Source organism: Wolffia australiana, chromosome 20, assembly GCF_029677425.1.
Source record: "Wolffia australiana isolate 7733 chromosome 20, ASM2967742v1".
Classification (NCBI taxonomy): Eukaryota; Viridiplantae; Streptophyta; class Magnoliopsida; order Alismatales; family Araceae; genus Wolffia; species Wolffia australiana.
The window spans coordinates 2181529-2204537 of NC_135854.1; the positions used below are offsets into that span (position 1 = coordinate 2181529).

Genomic DNA, 23009 nt, shown 5'->3' on the forward strand with positions numbered 1-23009 from the left:
ATTCGATGGGAGATTAATTCATTTTTGAATTAATTTAATTGTAATAAGATAAAAATTATGTTAATCCCTCCCTATGGTTCATCCCCTTGCTTTCTTTATACATAGGACTTAGTGATTCAGGGTTATTATAAGTTTTATTGCATATGTCTAAAAGTGAAAATGATGCTATTTACAATTTAAATTTAGACTTATCAGTAAGGGCGACCAACTTCAATGGTGTGCATTTATTTCAAAAAAACTCAATATCAGTTGTTTTGCATCTAATATGGCAGCAAATTTTTTGTGTTTTCGCAGTTAAGACGCAACCAAAGCACATCATTTTGAATTTTATAGATGCATGTAGAGCTGACTGTTTTCTTGTTGATCATGCCAATAGATCCTAGAGTTCTGCTTTTAAAGTGGCATTTAAATCCAAGTATTCTGACTCTAATAGGGAAGCAAATATGAGTACTTTAGCACTAAGAGGAAACCATCTGCCACTGGTCTGAATTTATTTTGAATCAACTCAATTTCAGTGTTATGTTTGAATACACGGCCACCAAGTCCCACTGTTCTGATCTCATCGTGGCTAGTGAATCCCATTGTTCTGTCCTGCTATCAACGTGGCAAGAAAATTCCAATGTTCTGCCTCAAAAATGGTAGAAAATTACACTATTTAGGAATTTAAAAAGGCCACCAAATCACACTGATCGAATTTTTTTTCTGAAAAAACTGGTTCTTTGTGTTTTGCTCTTTACGTGGTTACCAAATCCTATTGTTCTATGTCAAAGAAGGCAGCGGAACTGCATTATTTGGGCATTCAAAAGGCCATGAAATTTCACTTTTTGGTGTTTTCTTTTAAAGTAACCTGATCTATGTGTTGTGCTCTTGATGAGGCCACAAAACCCTGTTGTTCAGCCTCTAATAAAGCAGCAAAATTACAATGTTTTGGTTGTTAGTATGCTACCAAATTGCACCGTTTTGAATTTTTTAGAGGCAACTGGATCTCGGTGTGCTCTTGTTGACCGCCTTACATATCAGTGTTATGCTCTAAAAGTGTCACTCAAATCCTAGTGTTTTCTGCCTATAACAAGGCAAAAAATTGCATTGTTTCGGCATTTCTAAGGAGACCAAATTTCATTGTTCTGCATTTTCTTCTAAAACAACCTGATATATGTGTTGGGCTCTTGAAGAGGCCACAAAATCTTGTTGTTCCGCATCTAATATGGCAGACAAATTAGTGTTTTTGTCAGTTAGGATGCTACCAAATTGCACCATTTTGAAATTTATACAGGGAAGTAGATGTCGCTGTTCTTCTATTGATCATGGAATGAGATCCCAGTGTTCTGGTCTAAAAATGACATTCATATTTAGTGTTCAGCCTCTAATAGGAAGCAAATCCGAGTGTTTTGGCAGTAAATGTCGACCAACTCCCACCTCTCTGCATTTATTTTAAAACAACACAATCTCAATGTTCTTTTTGGTTACAAGGCCACCAAATCCTAGTGTTGTTCTCTCATTGTGGCCCGCAAATCCCAGTGTTCGGTTCTTTTCTCATTGTGGCAAGTAAATCCTAGTTTTTTTCTTCCTAAAGAGCAGCAAAATTACATTGTCTGCACATTCAAAAGGCCACCAAATTGCACCATTCTGTTTTTTTAATAACTTGATCTCAGTGTTGTTCTCTTTACGAGATTACCTAATCCTATTGTTCTAAGTCAAACAGGGCATCAAAATTCCATTGTTTCAACAGTCAAAAGCCACTAAATTGACCCGTTCTGCTTTTGTTTTGAAACAACGTCTTCTCTGCATTGTTCTCTTAACGAGGCCACCCAATCATGTTTTTCTATCTTCATTTGGGCAGCAAAATAGCAGTGTTTTAGAAGTTAAGATGCTACCAAATCACTCCTTTTAAAATTTGTTAAAGGCAAGTAGGTCGTGCTATTCATCTGTTGATCATGCCATCACATCCCAGGGTTCTGCTCTATAAGAAGTGATAATCCCAAATTTTGGTGTTTAAATAATGATTTTTAGACTTTATCTAGTTCATTAGTGTGTGAGGATTTGAGATTATTCAACAATTAATTTACTTAACCAACCTAGGTTAAGTAAGGGTCGAACCACAAAGAGCAGGTAACTCAGTTTAATTTCAATTCAATCTTCTCTGTTATATTTTAATAATTGTTTTAAGATTTAAAAGAGCTCAATAATTGAATTATTAATTAATATTTTTAATTTAGAATTTTTAATTATCTCTTAACTTCAAGATTAGTTCATCTTAAATTTAAATTTAAATTTCAAATATCAGACAGATCTAGACTAAGTCTCAGATCTGCCTGAGTTTTATATTCATTGTGCGCTACTGCGCGCGGCTGTGTGCGGCGGCAGCCCGCAGCAACACAGCATGTGCGGCAGTGGTCAGCGGCTGTGCACTGCGTGCACGGTGGCACGCGGCTGCAGAGTCGTGTGCGGCAGCGGCCCACGGCTGCACACATCGTGTGCGGTAGTAGCACACGACTGCATACAGCGTGTGCGGCGATGCACGGTTACGCAGCCGTGTGCGACAGTACTTCGCGGCTGCGCACAGTGTGTGCAGCGGCTGCACACGACTGAACACTGTATGTGTGGCAGCAGCTGTGCGGCTGTGCGCAGCGTGTGCGGCGGCAGTGCACTCACACACTACTGTGTATAAAAATACAGATTTGATAATAGAACAAACAGGAATGAATGGATATGTTGGAAAGTTACAACTTTATACTTTCCAACCCAACTTAACCTGCCTTAAAAGTGATTTAACAACTACTGTATTACAAGAAATCACACATACCTTGTGTCATGCCCCTTAACGGCTAGAAAGTGATCCTTCTTAGAAACTTCTCAGCTTTGTTTCTTCACTTGACTCAATTGCTCATCAACAATGGAGGGTCTACAGAATTTCGGATCCAAACAACACTTCCACTCTCAAAACAAAAATTCTAGACAACTTTAACATTGTTTTTAAGATGATATTTATAGACTATCTTCTCTCTAAACTGCTTTGGAGCTTTTGGATGGTCCATATTGATCCCCATTACCGCCGTTTGACTTGCTCCAGGCACCCTCTTTGTTTCATTTTCGCCCATGTGCATTATCTCCAAATCAATATCTGTGCTCATTTAAACCAAGATGAGATCTAATCCACTTGATTCATAGAATCAAGTGGGGTTAGTAAGAAGAAACATATACTGAGCAGTAAATGTAAAAACTCATCATTTCATGATATTGTATATGCTTAAATGATGGTATAATTTATCACAAAATTATGTTTATCAAGTAGCACTCAAATTCCAGTGTTCCCCCTCTCATAGAAAAACAAATCTTAGTGATCTCCCTCTCACAGGGAAATAAATCAGTTTTTTCGATACAAGGTTGCCAAAACCCACCAGTCTTCTCTAATCGTGGCCATCAAATCCTAGTGTTCTGTTCTGCCATCATTGTGGCAATAAAATCCCAGTGTTGTGCGTCTAAAAGGGCAGAAAAAGTTTATTGTGGTGGCGTTCAAGAGGGAGCCAAATCGCAGAATTCATTATGTTTTTCAAAACAACCTGATCTATGTCATCTAGTCTTTATGATGCCACCAAATCCTGTTGTTTTGATTCTAACAAGGCATCACAATTGCATTGTTTGGGCATCTAAAAGGCCACCAAATCGTTCTGCATTTTCTTTTGAAGCAACCTGATCTCTTTGTTGTGCTCTTGACGAGGTCACCAAATCTTGTTGATTTACCTCTAATAGGGCAGAAAAATTGCAATGTTTTGGGAGTAAGATGTAATCGGCTCCCACAGGTATGTATTTATTTTTAAACAACTCACTCTCAGTGTGCTGTCTGGTTACAAGGCCACAAAATCCCAGTGTTCAGCTCTTATTGTGGCCAGCGAATACCAGTGTTCTGTTCTCCTATCATATATGGAAAGCAAATCTGAGTGTTCTGCCTCAAAAAGGGTTGCAAATTTTCATTGTTTGGGCATTCAAAAGGCCACCTCACCATTTTATATTTGTTTTTGAAACAACTTGATTGACGAAGGCGAAAATGGGGAGTGATTTTGTCATTGTTATTCGCTTTGATCAAATAAAAGGTTTATTTTGTAAACTTACTCAGGAATATATAATGTTGAGTAATGTCATCTCCACAAGAATTGGCACTTAGAGATAGAATTTAACTAATGAGTAGGAGAGTCAACAAACACCACTAGGTGTTTGTTACAATATCTAAGAGGGAACAATGAAGTATTTAATAGTAATGTGTAAAAGTACTCCCTAAAAATTTTATTTCGATCTCAGACTTTATAGATAGGTTGATGAAGTAGATTAGTGATTTTAGGATATTTCTGTGGAAATTTTGAAGGTTGAAATGTAGGAAAACAATGCGGGGGAAATATTGAAGTTTAAATGCTTGATGAAATGCTTTGAAGAAGATGTCTAATTTTTCATGGATTTTTTGAAGGAATGAGAATGATTTTGAGTTATGTTGCATCTGCACAATTTCTAAATCAATCCAACTATTAAGTATAAAAATCATAACACTTACCGGATTTTTGCTCCAGCTCAGAGTCGCCAATGGTTCCAGACTCCGCTCTGGGTGCGTCGTACTTCAGGTAAGTATTTCTTCTCCATCTTCCACTCTTCTCTCTTCTAATCTCCGCTCAGGTCACGGCTCTGTCACTGCCATTGACAGTGAGACTGAGGAGAAATGACGAGAAGGCGGAGGATCTTCTCCTCTGGCGATTATATTTCAAAATATCAGTTCAATATTTCAGAAAAGTATTCAGCGAGTTACAACCATTTTATAGGATAGAAATGATCCGAAGACCTTCCTGACCGGTATGGGGCAACTCCATGGAAGTCTCTGGTGACGAATTGTGTAATGTAAAATTCTGCCGGTCGAGATCATTTGGCTCATATTTTACCACAAGACAACGTGCATGTAACGATTTACCTAGGTGATATGATGCAAACTTTGAAAATTAACGACAAGTATGATGAAATAACTAACAAAGTGAGAGGATTAACGAAATCGGCGAAGTTTGATTGGGCACAATCAAATTCTCAGCTTCCCTTTAGACCAAATCCGACGCATAAGATGAGGGGTCGTCGATCTACCCATTGGCGTCCAATCTCCCTCGACAAGTAACTAGTGTTTTACCTCGAGATATTTATAACTATCTCTCGCTAGTGGTGTTAAGACTGGTCAATAAGGGATTCCTACTCTCAAGGCATGGATAATAAATTTGACAATTACTGAAAAAGGAAATAATGATCTGCGCCGAAGGGAAAATGATGTAACCTGGTAGGTGTGTCACTCGTTGTCTATAGGAGACCAGAATCAGAGAGAGAGAGATGTCCAGTGAGAGTGAAGCTGGAGCCCGACGCAGGGTAGCAAGAGGTGATGCAACACGTCCGGCCGGGATCGACGGCTCGCGTTGCAACACAGGGCGCGGTAATCAATCAAGTAAAATAATTCAATGGATGATGAGTTTTGATGTAAATTTGTCGAAAATAATGAGAAGTATAAATCAACAACAGAGGTAAGACGAACACCCTGGAAGTGATCCGTAGGTGCCACGTACGATCCGACTCCCAATGGCCTGATAAATCAACTATAAACTCCGACGATGCGGGTATCCTCGATCAGACGGTCTATTCCTTGCAACAATGGGTGGGATGGGAGGGACAAGGATGGCAACTCTCGCCAAACCCAAGGAACAGGGTGCGTATAACGACTAACCCCCAGTGGTGGAGTGCGCGAGGATATATTGAAAGAAATAACAATACTCGATAGGGGGGGAAGCGGATTGACCTGTGGGACCGAGGTCCGGTACGTTGCGGTGAATCTGGATTGGCGTGAATGGTTAGATGCAGCGGCGGTGGTGGATGGGCCAAGGCGGCTGACCGGACGGCAACGGAGTAGTCGGCTGCGTCCACGTGACGAGTAAACAGGTCCGACAACGGCGTCCGGGTCAGACTCGGATGGAGGGCCCGGAGGCGGGTGCTCTCGGCGGGCGCCGGTTGCACCGGCTCGGTGGGCGCCCTATCAGGGGCACCGGCCGTGGTCGAGTAGCGGGCGCCCCAGTCGGGGCGCCAGCTGCCGGCTAGGCGGTGGAAACCGGCGACCCTATCGGGACAGCGACGGCGGGCAGGCGGGGTGTCCGACTGGGGCGCCGTCCTCGTCGTGGAAGAGCAGCGCCGTGAGATTGGCCAGCTAAGCGCGGGAGGGCGGGCGGCCAGTTTGGGGGTCCGCCGTTCGCGGCGGGGTGGGGCGCCCCGACGGGGAGCGCCGGCCATGAGCCGGCGGGCAGAGCTGGCTGCCCTAAATGAGGGCGCTGGCCGCGTTCGGCGAGACGGGTGGCCACCCCCGAAGGGCGCCGGCCGCGTTCGGGCGAGCGGGCTCCCGAATCGGGATTCGCCCCTCGCGAGCGGGCAGGGTTGCGGACGGGCGCGGGCCGCGATCAGACAGGCGGGCTCCCGGTTTGGGGGCCGCCGTTCGCGGGCGGGTGGCGGTCGCGGCGGCCGAAAGCAGCGGCGGCGGTGGTGAGTGGTGGCAGCGAGTGGCGGTAGTGGCGAGCGGCGGCTGCGGCGGCAGCGGTGGCGGCTCGTCAAAAGCCCTAGCTTAGGTTGAAAATGACAAGATTACCCTTTCCAGATACCAATATTTACTTCAAACTGCCCTTTCGTTAAATCCGAGTCGACGCTGAGTCAGGTCGGTCGTGACTCGCCGGTCACTTAAAACCGGGTCGAACCAGGTCGACTAAGTGTGGGGATCGGTCCGTTCGCGCTCAGTCAACTCGGTCTCCGACTCGTCGTCTTCTTCCTCCGGCTAGGGCTTTCGGCGGCGGCCTTTCTGAGTTTTGCGGCGATTCAGCGGTGTCGGTTCGACGTTCAGGCAGTCTAGGGGAGACGGTCGCGTGGTCTGCCGGCGTCCTGAAGGTTCTACAGGGCAAACAATAGGACGCGGTGGCCAGCGGGCGGGGCTAGCACCCGACCTGGATGTCGGCTGGGTTGGCGGCGTTCAGCGCGGGAGCCGGCTGCTGGCTGGTGGCGAAGGCCCTGATTTGGGCGTCCGCTGTTGGCTGGCGGCGGCGTCAAACTGGTGCCTTGGTTGGCGGCATCGGCGGGCGTCCTGGCTAGGATGCCGACGGCTACCGGTGGGCCACTAGAGTCGATGGCGACGGCGGCGGAGGTAGAGAGCGTCTCTGCGGCAGCGGCGTCGTACTTTGGCGGTCTCTCCTCTGAGAGTCGGAAGCGGGCCGGTGGCGACGTCTCGCCGGTGGTGCGCTCCCGCGTTATTGATGCGAATTCCGATGGACGGCAGGCGGCGGCGGCGAGACGAAAATCACAATGACGAAAACATGGAGGCCCTCCCCAAAAGCACAATGACGAAAATCCATGAAAACTTTAAGGAAATGATTCGGGGAAGCTTCCTCCTCACTCCGTGCGTGTGCGATAGGAGAGTCACACAGCTGGTGATAGGTCCCTGCGCAGGCAATATAGTGCATGTGCCTTCGGGTGGCAGTCGCGCGCGCGTGAATGTGTGGCAGGAGAGCACGTGCAGGCGGATGCTGGTGTGCGACGCTGGCGCTTTACGGGGGGAAATGGATCCACCGTGCAGAGGGGAAAGAACAGGACGGTGATGGTGAATCTGCATGCGCTGCAAATCCACGAGGAGGGGGACCCCAGGGAGCCTGAAGCTCCGAGAACATCAAGAAGTGCGATTACAGTCTCGGTGGCGAGGTGAGTTCCATGTTTGATGGTTATTTGTTGTTCTTGCCCAAGCGCCATGCGTTTGTACAAGCCTGCACGTGCTGAGGAGTGACAGCCAGAGTTGACAAATCGATGATGACGAAGCCGAGGACCACTGTGGATGGCGACCCGATACCATAGGCAATCGAACGAGGTTCCAAGACGCTTTCAATGAACATAGCAACAATGAAGGTATCTTGATGCTGATGTAGAATTCCATTAGAAGGGAAGGTGGTGGCAACGCTCCATGTTAATGCGTCGTGGATGTGAGACCACGTTGCCCCCACGATCTAACTAGACTATCCTAGGGTTATATAAAAGCTGTTTCAGGCAAGAGGAAACTAAGGGAAACTAAGTACACAAAGAAACTCAAAGAAATTCAATTGATGATTCCGAGTTCCAATCTGTCTGTCCTCTTGGGCATGCCACCCTTATATAGGGTCGGGCCATGCCCAATGGGGAGTAACTGGAGAGAGCCATCTCGAGATGCGTGGTTCTCTCAAAATGACGAGAAAACAAAAGATTCGATATGGACGAGGCCTAAAAAACAACAGGCCCAGTCCAGAATCTGACGAAAGAAATTACAACAATAGTATTGACAAAAAAGAAACAAACAAAAATAGAAGAGCTTCATCTTCATGCGGAGTACTTGAATGACGCGTCGCGGGCGTCAGCTCATGCGGCTCAATGAGGTTGTTGGCATTGTTCAGTCTTAATGGCAAGATGGTACCCATCACGGCAAAAATCCACCTCTCGTCGCCATATTGACGTCGCTGGCAACAGAGAGAGCGGCCGAAAAAAATTATTTTGGTCGAGTCTTTCTTGACCGTCAGATCTCACAATTGAGGGGTTTAATGGCTGCAATTAAATCATTGGCATGGACCCCTTTTATTTCAGTGGACGCCTGCTCCATCAGCTCCCGCCGTCTGAGCTTCTTCTGATCGAGTGTCTACCTCCGATACATCCGCAATTGCTTTCGGGATGAGCTGTTGACCTGAATGAAAAAAGAATTAAGAAACGATCATGACTGTTTGATCTTTGGAAGGAAGATAGATGGTCAATATTATAACGTGTTTTTCAATAAAAGCCTGAATGGACACGGGCTTCGGGCCAGGTTGGCTCAAAGCCCTATCATATTATGTTTGAAGATTATTTAAGATGGTGGCCCGATGGGTCGCGATCATTCTCTTAAGATCTTTGGCCCAGCAAGCTCATAGTTGAGATATGGAATTCAGCAATCCTATATTGCGCGTTTAAAAAAAAATTGAATCAGTATATAAATTCTGAACACCTTCTGTTTATAAAAAATTGAATCCTATGAATTGAAATAAACCTCTTACCTCGGCTGCGCCTGTGGTGCGGGTGCCGTCTGCGGTTGTGGCCTTGGCTGTGATTGCGGTTGTGGCCTTGGCTGTGGTCAATTAAATTCTAATTTGATTTCTCTTATAATATGTGTATTTTTATTATTAAATTTCTTTTATTATTTTTGTACTTTCTTTCTATTTAATCAACAAAATTTATGCTACCTTTTTTAGAGATACAAAAACCCCTTTAAAGTATGATGTTTTACATAATGAACAAATAATTGCATAAAAGTGAAATATAACATAAAAATGCATGTTCATTTCATTATATGACTTTATATACTCTTAAGAAATGTCGATTTGCACGCATGATTAATGACTCGTCATTGATCTTTGTGTTCTACCCTTTATGAGGCCACCAAATCCTGTTGTCCCCCACTAATAGGGCAACAAATCTAGAGCATTTGGGTATTCAAAATTGCTGTGTTTTCTTTTGAAATAACCTGATCTATGTGTCGTACTCTTTACAAGACAACCATATTCTGTTATTCTACCTCTAACACAGAAGCAAAATTGCTGTGTTTTGGCAGTTAAGATGCTATCAAAATCACACCATTTTGAGTATAATATGCAAAAGTAGATGTTGTTGTTTCCCTGTTAATCATATTACCAGATCCCTATGTTTTGCTCTAAAAGTGGTATAGAAATCGTAGTGTTCTACCTCTAAAAAGAAAAAAATCCTACTGTTTTGGTAGTAAGAGGCAACCAACTCCCACCGGTCTGCATTTATTTTAAAACAACTCAATATTAGTATTCTTTTTGGGTACAAGTGCACAGAATCCCAGTGTTCTCCTCTAATTGTGGCCAGAAAATCCTGGTGTTCTATTTTGCTATCATTGTGACAAGCAAATCCTAGTGCTTGCCTCTAGGAGGGCAGGAAAATTGCATTGTTTGGGCATTCAAAAAGCCACCAAATCGCATTGTAGTGAGCTTATCTCTGTGTTGTGCAGTTTACGAGGCCACCAAATCATGTTGTCCTGTCTCTACTAAGGCCAAAAAACTGAAATATTTATGGCAGTTAAGACACTACCAAATTGCAACATTTTGAATTTTATAGAGGTACTTGGATCTGGATGTTCTCGTGTTGATCATGCCACGAGATTCTAGTGTTCTGCTTGATAACTTGCAAATTAACATGATTAGTTAATGAATTTTACATTATATTTATGTGTTTTAATGACTTTGATCTCATGTTATCATATTAAAATTAAAATAAATCACTTACACTTTGATTTTACTATTATTTCTGATTTTTTATCATTTTTTACATGGATTTTAACCTCATTTCAGCGAAGAAATTTTTTTTACAGGTCTTTAAATACTTGGCTAAAGGTTGGTAAGGGCTTGCCTAATTTTCTAGAATTGTTTCTATATTTTTATATAATTGTTTGACCATTATATAGGCAAGAAATGATTTTTATTTATTTAAATAATACATATGCTATTTAGTTTATTTTATTTTTTTATATAAAATAAAATATAAAGGGGGGCATCCACGTCATACGCCCAAATTCGGGCAAATACGTGGATGCATTATATATATATATATATGAAGAAAGGGCATTATTAGCTCATCATGGCATCGCAAATTGCGATGCCATAAGGAGACTATTATTAGGTAAAAGAGTCAAAGAAAACGGTGTGTCGGCGGAAATAAAAAAAAGGTACGTTTTTTTATTTTTGTTTTTTTTTATATCTACCATGTCGGTTAGCCGCGTGCATTAGATGCACGCGGCAACCGGCACAGGTGCTTTGAATTGCACGTGAATCAGTTAGCCGCGTGCATTTAATGCACACGCTAACATACACACGTGGTTAAAGTCGCATGCGGCGTCGATGCGCCGTGTGCATTCAATGCGCGTGGCAATCGACACACACGTGGGTTGAAATAGTCAGATATTGCTTTTTGTGCTTTTGTTTTTAGAAAAAAAAATAAAAGAAGGGCGACGTGGCTTTTTCCTGGCCATTTAAAAAGAAAGAAGAATCTCCAATGATTGTGGCGGAGGACACGGACAACCACATGTCAGATTGCGATCTAAAACGAGGGAAAATGAGGAAATAATGTGGCAGCCAATCAGGAGATGCCATTTCCGAACTTGTTGGAGGAAAGATAAATTAAATCTGATGGTCTAGGTTTATCAATAGAAAAATGACGATATCTAGATGTCCGATTGGGCTGAAATTTTGAGGGTAGGTTCGTCCTTTCTCCCTCTACAATCCAGACGGTTGGATCTTTAAATAGAGGTCTGGAAATGGGCAAAAATCACTTTTTGAAAGCTCTCTCCAAGGAATTGGCCAGGACGGACACAAGGGATGCTTTGGAAGTCGACAGTTCTTGATTCTGCACTCAAAGTTGTAAGTTTCGGATTTGTATTTCAATCTTTTTCTTGAACGATTCTAAAACGCTAAGGCATGGGCGAAATGCACATGCCCAAGAAGTTGGTTTTGAATGAAATTAGAATTGCATTTTAATTCTGATTCAAGATATGATTTTTTATCCTTAATTCTACATCAATTTAGAACATTTCTATGGCATTGGGTTTTTAATTTAGGGTTGGATTTCATCTTTTCCCTAAATTCTTCACTTTCTCTCTCTAGGTTAATTTGTCTAGTTTCTCTCTCTAGATTTCGATTTTTATTGTTTAGGAATTTCATTTAATATATAAAAAACCTAAAAATATAATTTGATTCGAAAATTCATCCATCTTGAAGTCCAAATTAATAATCCCTTTCTTGATTATTTGATTCCACATTTTAATTCATAAAAATTGTTTTAAAATTTTATAATCATTGCGAAATTAATAATACGAATTAATCTGATCTAAAAATTAAAATATTTCTATCTTCAGTTTTCTGTGAAATATTTAAAATCAAAATTAAGTCTTACTCGATTTTGATTAATTAAAAACATTATTAAGCATAATTAAGATTTATTAATTATAAAATTAATTCATCTTTGAATTAATTCATTGAAATTGGATAAAAATTCTTATTTGTTGCCTTCCCGTGGTTTGACCCCTTGCTTGCTCTATATTCTATATTTAATGATTAAGGGAAATTGTAAATTTCATTTTAAGTCTAAACGCTAAATCAACGATATATTTACGTGTTTTTTCAGATTTATCACTGCTCTAAAAGTGGATTCAAATCCTAGTGTTTTACCTCTTACAGGGAAGCAAATCCTAGTATTTCGGGAGTAGGAGGTGACCAACTGTCACCGGTCTGCATGATTACAAGGCCATGAAATTCCAGTTTCTGCTCTCATCATGGCCATTGATATGCTATCATTACAGCAAGCTAATCCCAGTGTTCTGCCTCTAAAAGGGCAGAAAAAATTGTATACTTTGGGCTAAAAAAAGGCCACAAAATAGCACCGTTCTTTTTTTTTGAAATAACCTGATCTCTATGTTATGCTATTGAAGAGGCAACTAACATGACAAAAATATTGTAGTGTTTTGGCAGTTACGATGCTACCCAATCGCATCATTTTGAATTTTATAAAGGCAAGTTATTTTGTTCATCATGCCAACAGATCCTAGTGGTGTGCCCTAAAGTGGCATTCAAATCCTAGTGTTGTGCCTCTAAAAGGGAAGAAACTCCTATTGTTTTGGCACAAAGAGTCAAATATCTACCACCTTTCTACAATTATTTTTTCTTTTTTTGACAAGGCCACCAAATCCTAATGTTCTGCTCTTAGTGTGACCAGCAAATCCTAGTCGTCTGCTCGCATCATCATGGCATGCAAATCCCAGTGTTCTGCCTGTAAAATGTCAGCAGAATAATATTGTTTGAGCATTAAAAAGGCCACCATATCACACCACTTCGTATTTTTTCCAAACAATCTGGTCTTTTTTTTCTACTATTTACACGGCCGACAAATCCTGCAGTTGGCTGGGAAATTATAATGTTTTTGACAGTTAAGACTCTAGTAATGCAAGTAGATTTCATTGTTCTCTTGTTAATCATGCCAACATATCCCAGTGTTCTGCTCTAAAAGCGGCATTCCAATCCCATTGTACTGCGTCTAACAGGGAAGCAAATCCCAGTGTTTTTTGTTGATGAGAGGCAACCAATGGCCACCGATCTGCATTTATTTAAAAACATCTGAATCTCAGTGTTCTCATTGGATGAAAGACCAGAAAATCAAATTGCTCTCCTCAGATCGTGGCCAGAAAATCATAGTGTTCTGTTGTGCAATCATCATGGCAAGCAAATCCCAAGGTTTTGCATCTAAAAGGGCACAAAGCACAACTGTTCTGTATTTTTATTAAACAACCTGATCTCTTTGTTCCGCCTCTAAGAAAGCAGCAGGATTGCAGTGTTTTAAAAATTAAGATGTTCCCAAATTGCACCATTTTGAATTTTATAAAGGCAAGTAGATTTCATTTTTTTCTTATTGATCATGCCAACAGATCCCAATGTTCTGCGCTAAAAGTAGCATTTCAATTCAGTGTTCTACCTCTAAGAGGGAAGCAAATCCCTGTGTTCGGGCAGTAAGAGGCACCCAACTGCCACCGGTCTGTATTTATTTTGAACCAACTCAATCTGAGTTATCTGTTTGGTTACAAGGCCACGAAGTCCCATTATTCTGCACTCATCTTGGCTAGAAAATCCCAGTGTTATGTTATGCTATGTTATCATTGTAGCAAGAGAATCCTGGTGTTTTGCCTCTAAAAGGGCAGCGAAATTGCATTATTTTGCAATCAAAAGACCACCAAATTGCAATATTTTGCATTTGTTTTGAAATAAGCTTATCTCTATGTTATGCAATTTACAAGGTCAGCAAATACTGTTGTTCTAAACCTAACAAGGCAGCGAAGTTGCATTGTTTGTGCATTCAAAAGGCCACCAAAGCGCATTGTTCTGCATTTTCTTGTGAAATTATTTGATCTCTGTGTTGTGCGTTTGACAAGGCCACCAAATCGTCTTGTTCTCCCTTTAACACTACAAAAAATCTCAGTTAAGACACTACCAAATCACATTGTTTTTAGATGCAACTAGACCTTGTTGTTCTCCTATTCATCATTCCACCAGATCCTGGTGTTATGCTCTAAAAGTAGCATTTAAATCCTATGTTCTACCTCTTATAGGGAACCAAATCCAAATGTTTTAGGAGTAAGAGGAAACCAACTCCCACCAGTCTGCATTTATTTTAAACAACTCGATCTCTGTTATCTGTTAGGTTACAAGGCCACTAAATCCCATTGTTCTGTTGTCCTCATGGTAAGAAAATCACAGTGTTCTGTTCTGCTATTATCATGGCAAGCCATTTCCAGTGTTCTGCCTCTAAAAAGGCAGCGGAATTGCATTATTTTGGCATTTAAACGGCAAACAAATCACACTGTTCTGCAGTTTTTGAAATAAGTTGATATTTGAGTTTTGCTCTTTACGAGGTAACCAAATCCTGTTGTTTAATTCTAACATGACAGTGAAATTACATTTTATGGGCATTCAAAAGGCCACCAAATCGTATCATTTGGCATTTTCTTTTGAAGCAACCTGTGCTTTTGACGAAGCCACCAAATCTTTTTGTTCTGCCTCTAACAGGGCAGGAAACTTGTAGTGTTTAGATGGTTAAGATGCTGTAAAATCAAATCACTTTGAATTTTTAGAGGCAACTGAATCTTGCTGTTCTCTTTTTGATCATTCCACGTGATCCCATTGTTGTGCTCTATAAGTGGCATTCAAATCCGCATGTTCTGAATCTAATAGGGAAGCAAATCCATTGTTTTGGTAGTATGAAGCAACCATTTACGAATGGTTAACATTTATTTTGAAACGATTCAATCTCAGGTAAGATGTAACACACTTTTGGCCGGGATCGATCGGTGTGATATTGCACCATAGATGACGATGGAGATGACACCGAAGAACTATATGGTACGATGCAAATTTGAGAACAACGACAAGTACACAGAGTTACTGATAGAATTCAAAGTTTAGCTAAATTTGCGAAGTTTGATCGGAGACGACTGACTTCCCAACGTCCCTTTTGACCAACTAGACGATTAAGATGACAGGTAGACGTTCTACCCGTCAGCGTCCGGTCCTCCCAGTAAGCAAATAAATGACGTACCACAAGAAGAATTATTCCTATTCACTCGCTAGATAGTGTTAAAATGGGGCATTATAAAGGGTATCCTGACTTTCAGAGGCGTGGAAAACAAATCAACAAATAATGTCAAGGAAATAATGAACGCTGATGGGAAGGTAACCGAGAACCTGATGGTATGTTACCCGACGCTTAGAGTAGAATCGGCGACCAATAGCTGACGTTGATCCAATGATCAGGCGGCAGGGTGAGCAGTTGGTACATGGTCAGAGTAGTAGGAGGATGATCCGTTTAGCACCGTCTGATGATGGGCGCACGCAATGGCGACTGAGTTTGGGGTGCGGGTATGTCACCCACATTGTTTGATGGCGGCCAAGCGGGCGGCGGTGCAGCATCGTGCACATGGCTGAGACTGGCTTGCGGTGCAGAAGAGGCTTCGGGCTGAGCCCGCGCGGCTGAAGGCAGCATGTGGGTGAGACGAGGGAAGACCTGTGGGCGCAGAACGGAGATTCGTGGGTGCCCGAAGTCTCCAAGATCAAGATGGGCAGTTATGAGAATTCTTGCGCAGGGAGCTCTCCAACCAACACCATGAGGGACTTTCTTGGACGTCTTCTTGAGGGGGGGGCTTGATGCAGAGATCGACCAGGGGCAGGAATCTTAAAAAGGCGAGGAAGAAGATAGTGGTTGGCCGGCGAGGGATAATGATCCACCGTGAAAAGGGGGGGTCGAGGTGGGGATGATCCACAATGTCCACGATCCATCTAAAGAACCATCAACCTCTCTGAGACTATCTATCAGGACCAAAGAAACTAAGAACAAAGAAAAGAAAACACAAGATCACTTGATTCTCAAATCCAGTCTGTCTGTCCTCTTGGGCATGCCATCCTTATATAGGGGAAGGCATGTCCAGTTGGGCATAACTGGAGAGAACATAGCAGGCATGTCATAGGAGAACATAGCGTCTCGAGACGAGAAATTCTCTCAAAACGAGAAGAAAATGAAAAGGTTCGAAAACAGAAGAGGCCCAGAAAACATAGCAGGCCCAGTCCAGAATCCCACAAAAGAAATTAGAAAAATAATTAAGGACATACGAAAAGAGAAGGGCTTCAACTTCAAGCGGAGTACATGAACGACGCGTCGTGGGCGTCGGTGCATGTGGCTTTGTGAGGTTGCTGGTGTCGTTCCATTTTGATGTTGAGATGGTCCCCCATCAAGGTATTTATTTAGTTACTAGGCAACCCAATCCCAGTGTTCTGCTCTTATCATAGCTAGTCGCTCCTCGTGTTCTGTTCTCCTATGACCATGGCAAGAGAATCTCACTGTTCCCCTCTTAAGGGGCAGCAAAAATGCAACGTTTAGGCATCCAAAAGGCCAGTAAATTTGCAGCGTTCTGTATTTTATTTGAAACAACTTGATTTATTTATTTTCCTCTTGGAAAAGTCACCAAATCCTGTTGTTATGCCTCTAAAAGGGCCGCAAAATCTTGATGTTCTGCCTATAACATAGCATCAAAATTATACTGTTTTGGCAATTAAGTCGCTACGAAATTGTATTGTTTTGAATTTTTTAGAGGCAACTAGATTACGCTATTTTCTTGCTGGTCATTCCACCAGATCCCAATGTTGTGCTATAGAAGTGGCATTTAAATCTGAGTGCCCTGCCCGTAATAAGGAAGCAAATCCTAGTATTTTGGGAGTAAGAGGCAACCAACTGCCACTGGTCTGAATTTATTTGTAAGCCAGTAACTCTCACTGTTCAGTTTGGTTACAAAGCCAGGAAATCCCATTGTTCTGTTCTGTTATCATCATGGCAAGCAAATACTAGTGTTTGCTCTCCTGTTAAAGTGTTTGTTCATCAAATGGCACTGATCTGCATTTGATTTTAAATTACCATGATCTCTTAGTTGTGCGCTTGACTAGGCCACCAAATCGTGTTGTTTTGCCTCCAACAAAACACAAAAATTGTAGTATGTTTGCAGTTAAGACGCTACAAAATTGTACCATTTAAATCTTTTAGTGGCAAGTAGGTCTCGTTGTTCTCTTATTGATCATGCCACCAGATCCAAGTGTTCTACTCTAAAAGTGGCATTCAAGACTCAGTGTTTTGCCTCTCACAAGGTAGAAAATCTCAGTGTTCTGCTTTTTACGAGGCCACCAAATCTTGTTGTTCTAAGCCTAACAGGGCTGCTAGATAACATTGTTTGGGCATTCAAAAGGCCACCAAATTGCACTGATCTGCATTTTTTTTGAATTATAATGATCTATCAATTCTGTTCTTGAAGAGGACACCAAATCGTATTGTTGTGCCTCTAACAAAGAAGCAAAATTGTAGTGTTTTTACAGTTATGACACTATCAAATCGCACTGTTTTGAATCCTTTAGAGGCAAGTGTATCTCGCTGTTCCCTTGTTGATCATACCTCCTTATCCTAGTGTTCTACTCTAAAAGTGGCATTCAAATCCCACCGTTTTGCCTCTCATAAGGAAGCAAATCCCAGTGTTTTAGCAGCAAGAGGTAACCAGATGCCACTGATTTGCATACATGGCCACCAAATTGCACTTGAAGAAAGATGATCTTTGTGGTGTGCTCTTGATGAGGCCACCAAATCCTGTTGTTCTGCCTCTAACAAAGCAACAAAGTTTCAGTGTATTAGCAGTTAAGACACTAAAAAATTCTATTATTTTGAATTTTTCAGAGGCAAGTAGATTTTGTTCTTCTCTTGTTGATCATGACACCAGACATTAGTGTTCCGCTCTTAAAGTGGCATTCAAATCCTAGTGTTCTACCACTCACAGGGAAGAAAATCCAAGTGTTTTGGCAATAAGAGGCAACCAACTGCCATCGGTCTGTATTATTTTTAAACCTCTCAAATTTCGTGTCATGTTAGGATACAATACCACCAAATCCTAGTGTTCTCCTGTAATATTGGCCATAAAATCCAAGTGTTCTGTTCTCCTATCATTGTAGAAAGCAAATCCTAGTGGTCTTTCTCTAAAAGGGCAGAAAAATTAAAGTGTTCTGCTATCATTGCATTGTTTTACATTTTCTTCCGACACGAACATGATGCTTGTGCTGTGCTCTTGACGAGGGCACCAAATCATGTTGCTATGGCTCTAATAGTGCATAACAATTGTGTTGTTTTTGATAGTTAAGATGCAACCAAATCACACCGTTTTGAATTTTATAAAGGCAACTAGACCTCGATGCTCTCATGTTGATCATGGCACCATATCCTAGTGTTCTGCTTTTAAAGTGACACTTAAATTCCAGTATTCCTCTTCTTAATAGGAAGCAAATCCTAGTATTTTGGCAGAAAAATGCAACCAACTTCCACTGGTCTGTATTTATTTTAAAACAACTAAATCTTAGTGTTTGTTTGGTTACAAGGCCACCAAATACTAGTGTTCTGCTCTCATTGTGGCCATCAAATCCTAGTGTTTTGTTCTACTCTCAAAGTTGCAAGCAAATCCTAATGTTATGCCTTTAAAAGGAAAGAAAATGACATTAATTTGGCATTAAAAAGGCCACCAAATGACACCGTTCTGCGTTTTGTTTTGAAACAACCTAATCTCTGTGTTGTGCTCTAGACAAGACCACAAAAGCGTATTGTTCGACATATAACATGGAAGCAAAATTGCAGTGTTTTTGGTATTTCAGACACTATAAAATCCCACCATTTTGAATTTTATGGAGGCAAGTAGATTTTGTGTTCTCTTATTGATCATGGAAACGAATTCTAGTGTTCTGCTCTAAAAGTGGCATTCAAATCCACGTGTTTTGCCTTTAAAAGAGAAGCTAACACAGCCTTAGTACACAAAGTGTGTAGGAAAATGACTTTAATCCACAAGCATTGCCCTGCTTGAGGGCTAAGCCCTGAATCCACAGAAGTAACTTCTAGGTTAGTGGTCGAACACTTGGATTTAAATCTACAAGGGGCCTTGAGTCGACAAGGGGTTGTGCTTGAATCCACAAACACATAAGCACTCCCTAGAAAAGAGAACATTCAAATGGGGGAACAAGAGTTTCAACAAAACAATCAATTTCAATAACTCTTATTCAGGGGTACATGGGGCCTAACGTAGGTCCACAAAAGGACTGTACGCATGAAATGACAAGTCAAAACATTAAGAAAATAATTATGAAAAGGTAAAGTAGAGGATAAGCAACCGGACAGGCCTGAGCAGAGATCGTATAGCTTCTTGGGCCTATCGAAGCTTTCAGGTGATATTTGTGTGGCTCAATAAGATCTAGAAGGGACAAAATAAAAGATATGAAGCTCTGACAAGGTAGAGCAGAGATCCTCGCATAAGAAAATTTTTTCAGTGGATTGTATTAGAAGTTCTTGTCAGAGAAGATCCTGTCAAAGAAACTCCTGATAGAAGATCTTGCAAGAGAAAATATTATTAGAAGATTTTGTCAAAGAAAATCCTGTCAAAGGATTTTTATGTGCTCTAGGTCCTTTTCTGCAGATGGTGTTAGTTCTAGAGGAATCTCCTTCTTGGGCCATAAGTGGCTGATTGGACTCAGAACAGGCCTCTACGCTACATCAGAATCAAATCCCAGTGTTTTGGCAGTATGAAGCAACCATCTATGATCGGTCTGCATTTATTTTTGAAACAAGTCAAGCTCAATTGTCTGTTTCGTTACAAGGCCAACAATCCCAATGTTCTGCTCTCACCATGGCCAGCAAAACCCTGTGTTCTATTTTGTCATTATTGTGCCAAGCAGATCCCTATGTCTTGTTCTGCTATGATCTTGGAAAGCAATCCTCGTGTTCTCCTTTAAAAGGGCAGAAAAATTACATAATTATGGTATTCAAAAGGCCATCAAATCACATTATTTTTCATTTTTATTTAAATAACCTGATTTATATTTTATGCTCTTTACAAGGTCACCAAATCTTGTTGTTCTACGTCTAATAGGGTGGCGAAATTGCCTTGTTTGCGCATTCAAAAGGCCACGAATTTCATTGTTCTGCATTTTCTTTTAAAGCAACCTGATCTTTGTGTTGTGCTTTTGACGAGGCCATAAAATCGTGTTGTTATGCCTCTGACACTACAGAAAATTGTAGTATTTTGGTGGTTAAGACACTACCAAATCACACTATATTTGAGAAAAAACTAGACCTCACTGTTCTCGCGTTGATCATTCCTATAGATCCTAGTGTTCTGATTGAAAAGTAGCATTCAAATCCCAATGTTCTTCCTCTCATCGGGAACCCAAACCCCAATGTTTTACAGGTATGAGGCAACCAACTCCCAACAGTCTGCATTTAAGCAACTCAGTCTGCGTGTTCTGTTTGGTTACGTGGCCATCAAATCCCAGTGTTTTGCTCTCATTGTGGGCAGGAAATTGCAGTGTTATGTGCTCCTAACAATGAGGCAAGCAGATCCTAGTGTTGTGCCTCCAAAAAGGCCACCAAATCGCACCGTTCTTTATTTTCTTTAGAAACAACCTATCTCTGTGTTGTCCTCTTCACATTGGCACAAAATCTTATTGTTCTACACATAACAGGGCAGCAAAATTGTAGTGTTTGGCCATTGGAAGGCTACAAAATCGCACGGCTTTGTATTTTATTTTGAAAAACCTCATATTTGTGTTGTGCTTTTGGTGAGGCCACCAAATCCTATTGTTGTGCCTTCAAAATAAAATATCTCAGTGTATTGGTAGTACGAGGCAACCAACTCCCACTCGTCTGTAGTTATTTAGAAACAGCTCAATCTCAGTATTTTTGGGTTACAAGGCTACCAAATCCCAGTGTTCTGTGCTCCTATCATCGTGGCAAGAAAATCCTAGTGTTCTACCTCTAAAATGGCTGCAAAAATCCATTGTTTGTGCATTTAAAAGGCCAGTAAATCTCACCATTCTATATTTGCTTTCGAAACAATCTGATTCGTGTGTTGTCCTCTTTACATGGCCACAAAATCTTATTTTAAATAGCCACTAATTATGAAGTGTTTGGGCATTCAAAAGGCAACCAAATTGCACTGTTCTACATTTTTTAAAAAACAATCTGATCTTTGTGTCATGCTCTTGACGAGGCCACCAAAGCACGTTGTCTGCCTCTTATAGGGCAGCAAAAGTGGTATTTTCTGCAGTTAAAATTCAACCAAATCACACCGGTTTGAATTTTATAGAGGCAAGTAGATGCCGTTGTTCTCATGTTAATCATGGTATCAGATCCCATTGTTTTGATATGAAAGTTGCATTCAAATCCTACTGTTCTACCTCTTACATGGAAGCAAATGCTAGTGTTTCGGCACTAAGAGGCTACAAACTCCGACTAGTCTGCATTTATTTTAAAACAACTCAATCTCTGTGCTATGTTTGGTTACATGAACACCAAATCCTAGTGTTCTTCTCTCATTCTGGCCAGCAGATCCTAGTGTTATGCGCTTCATCTATCTGTTAGTGTTATGTGATCCTATTATCGTGACAAGTAATATAAGTGTTCTGCCTCTAAAATGGCAGCACATGCATTGTTTTGGAATTTAAAAGGCCACCAAATTTTACCAAGTTTTATTGTTTGAAACAACTTTGATGGAGAGCGAGACCCCGCTCCATCAAAGACGATACCGAAGGCCCTGCTGTCGTTGGCGACACCCGCCGGCTCGAGCCCCGCCAGATCGGCCCACATAGGCAAGGGCGAAAGGTATCTAGATAGATTTGATTTTCTTGGGCCATCATCCTCGAATAGTCCCTTTTCGTTTCGTCTTTTCCCTTTGAACCCTCTCCCTTTGCTCCCCTTCATTTTTTTTAAAGAACTATGTTTTAGTGGTCTTAAGAGGGGGACCCTTACCTAATGGGTTCTCCCTCCCTTGGTCCCTCCTTAGGGCCCATCACCCTCCCTACATAAGAGAAGGAGATGGCGCCCTAAGAAAACAAGTCTGATTGAATTTTTGGAAAACGGGGAACCCGTCCTCTCCTCTTGTAAGAGGAAGAATAGAGAGGAATAAAAAGGAGAAAAGAGGAAGAGAGTGAGAGAGAGAAGGGCGAAACGGGAACGGGCCGAAACCCGTTGCCCGTCCGGTTCTGCCGAGTCCCCTTCCGTTGGACCCCCCCGACGGAACCCTAGGCGGCGGCCGCCATCGCCGACCCTAGGCACCATTGCCGCGGGTTCCCCCCGCCCCAGGCTCCCGGAGGCCGCCGCCCGTCGCACGAGACCGTCGCCCCGTGCTATGTGAGGCTGATGCTCGTCGCGCGGGGCCGACGCCCCCAGCTCCCTAAGGCCGCCGACCATTGCACAGAACTGCTGCCCAACGCTCCCTGAGGCTGCCGCCCATTGCATGAAGCCGCTGTCGTCGCTGCGCTCAGCCACCGCACACCGCCGCCCTCAGCCGTCCTAGGTCGCAGACCTTCACCACACGCGTCGCCGCATGAAGCCACCGCCCTCAGCCATCGTCGTCACTGCCATTGGCCACTGCACATCCCCGCCCTCGGCCGCCCTAGGTCGCAGACCTAGCCATGCGCTTTGCCGCACAAAGACGCTGCCCTCGGTCATCGCTGTTGCTGTCCTTGGCTGCCCTATGCCACCGCCCTCGGCCGCCCAAGGTCGCGGACCTCACTGCACGCTTCGTCACACGAAGTCGCCGCCCTCGGCCATCGTCGTCGTTGGCCTCGGCCGCTGCATGCCACCGCCCTCAGCTGCTGCACATCACTGCCTTTGGCCGCCACACGCCGCTGGCCTCGGTCGCCGCACGCCGTTGCCCTTGGCCGCCGCACGTAGCTGCCCTCGGCTGCTGCACGCCATCGCCCTCGGCTGCCACACGCGCCACCGTTACCCCACGCCACCTCGAGAGCTGCTTCCCTGAGTGTTGGCTGTGCTCGCACCTTTTCCCGGCT

The 23009-nt window shown here is 42.5% G+C and overlaps 1 long non-coding RNA gene across 2 annotated transcripts; it reads right to left on the reverse strand.

The window, feature by feature from the left end:
- Positions 1–2870: 2870 nt before the first annotated feature.
- LOC144716017 (uncharacterized) lies at positions 2871–7931 on the reverse strand. Of its 2 annotated transcripts, none has more exons than XR_013584807.1 (2): positions 5813–7931; positions 2871–4733 (listed from the first exon to the last, which is right to left on the reverse strand). It is a non-coding gene; the product is annotated as an uncharacterized LOC144716017 (long non-coding RNA). The 2 variants fall into 2 exon arrangements; XR_013584808.1 differs by having other exon boundaries at positions 4835–7931.
- Between the last annotated feature and the right edge of the window lie 15078 nt (positions 7932–23009).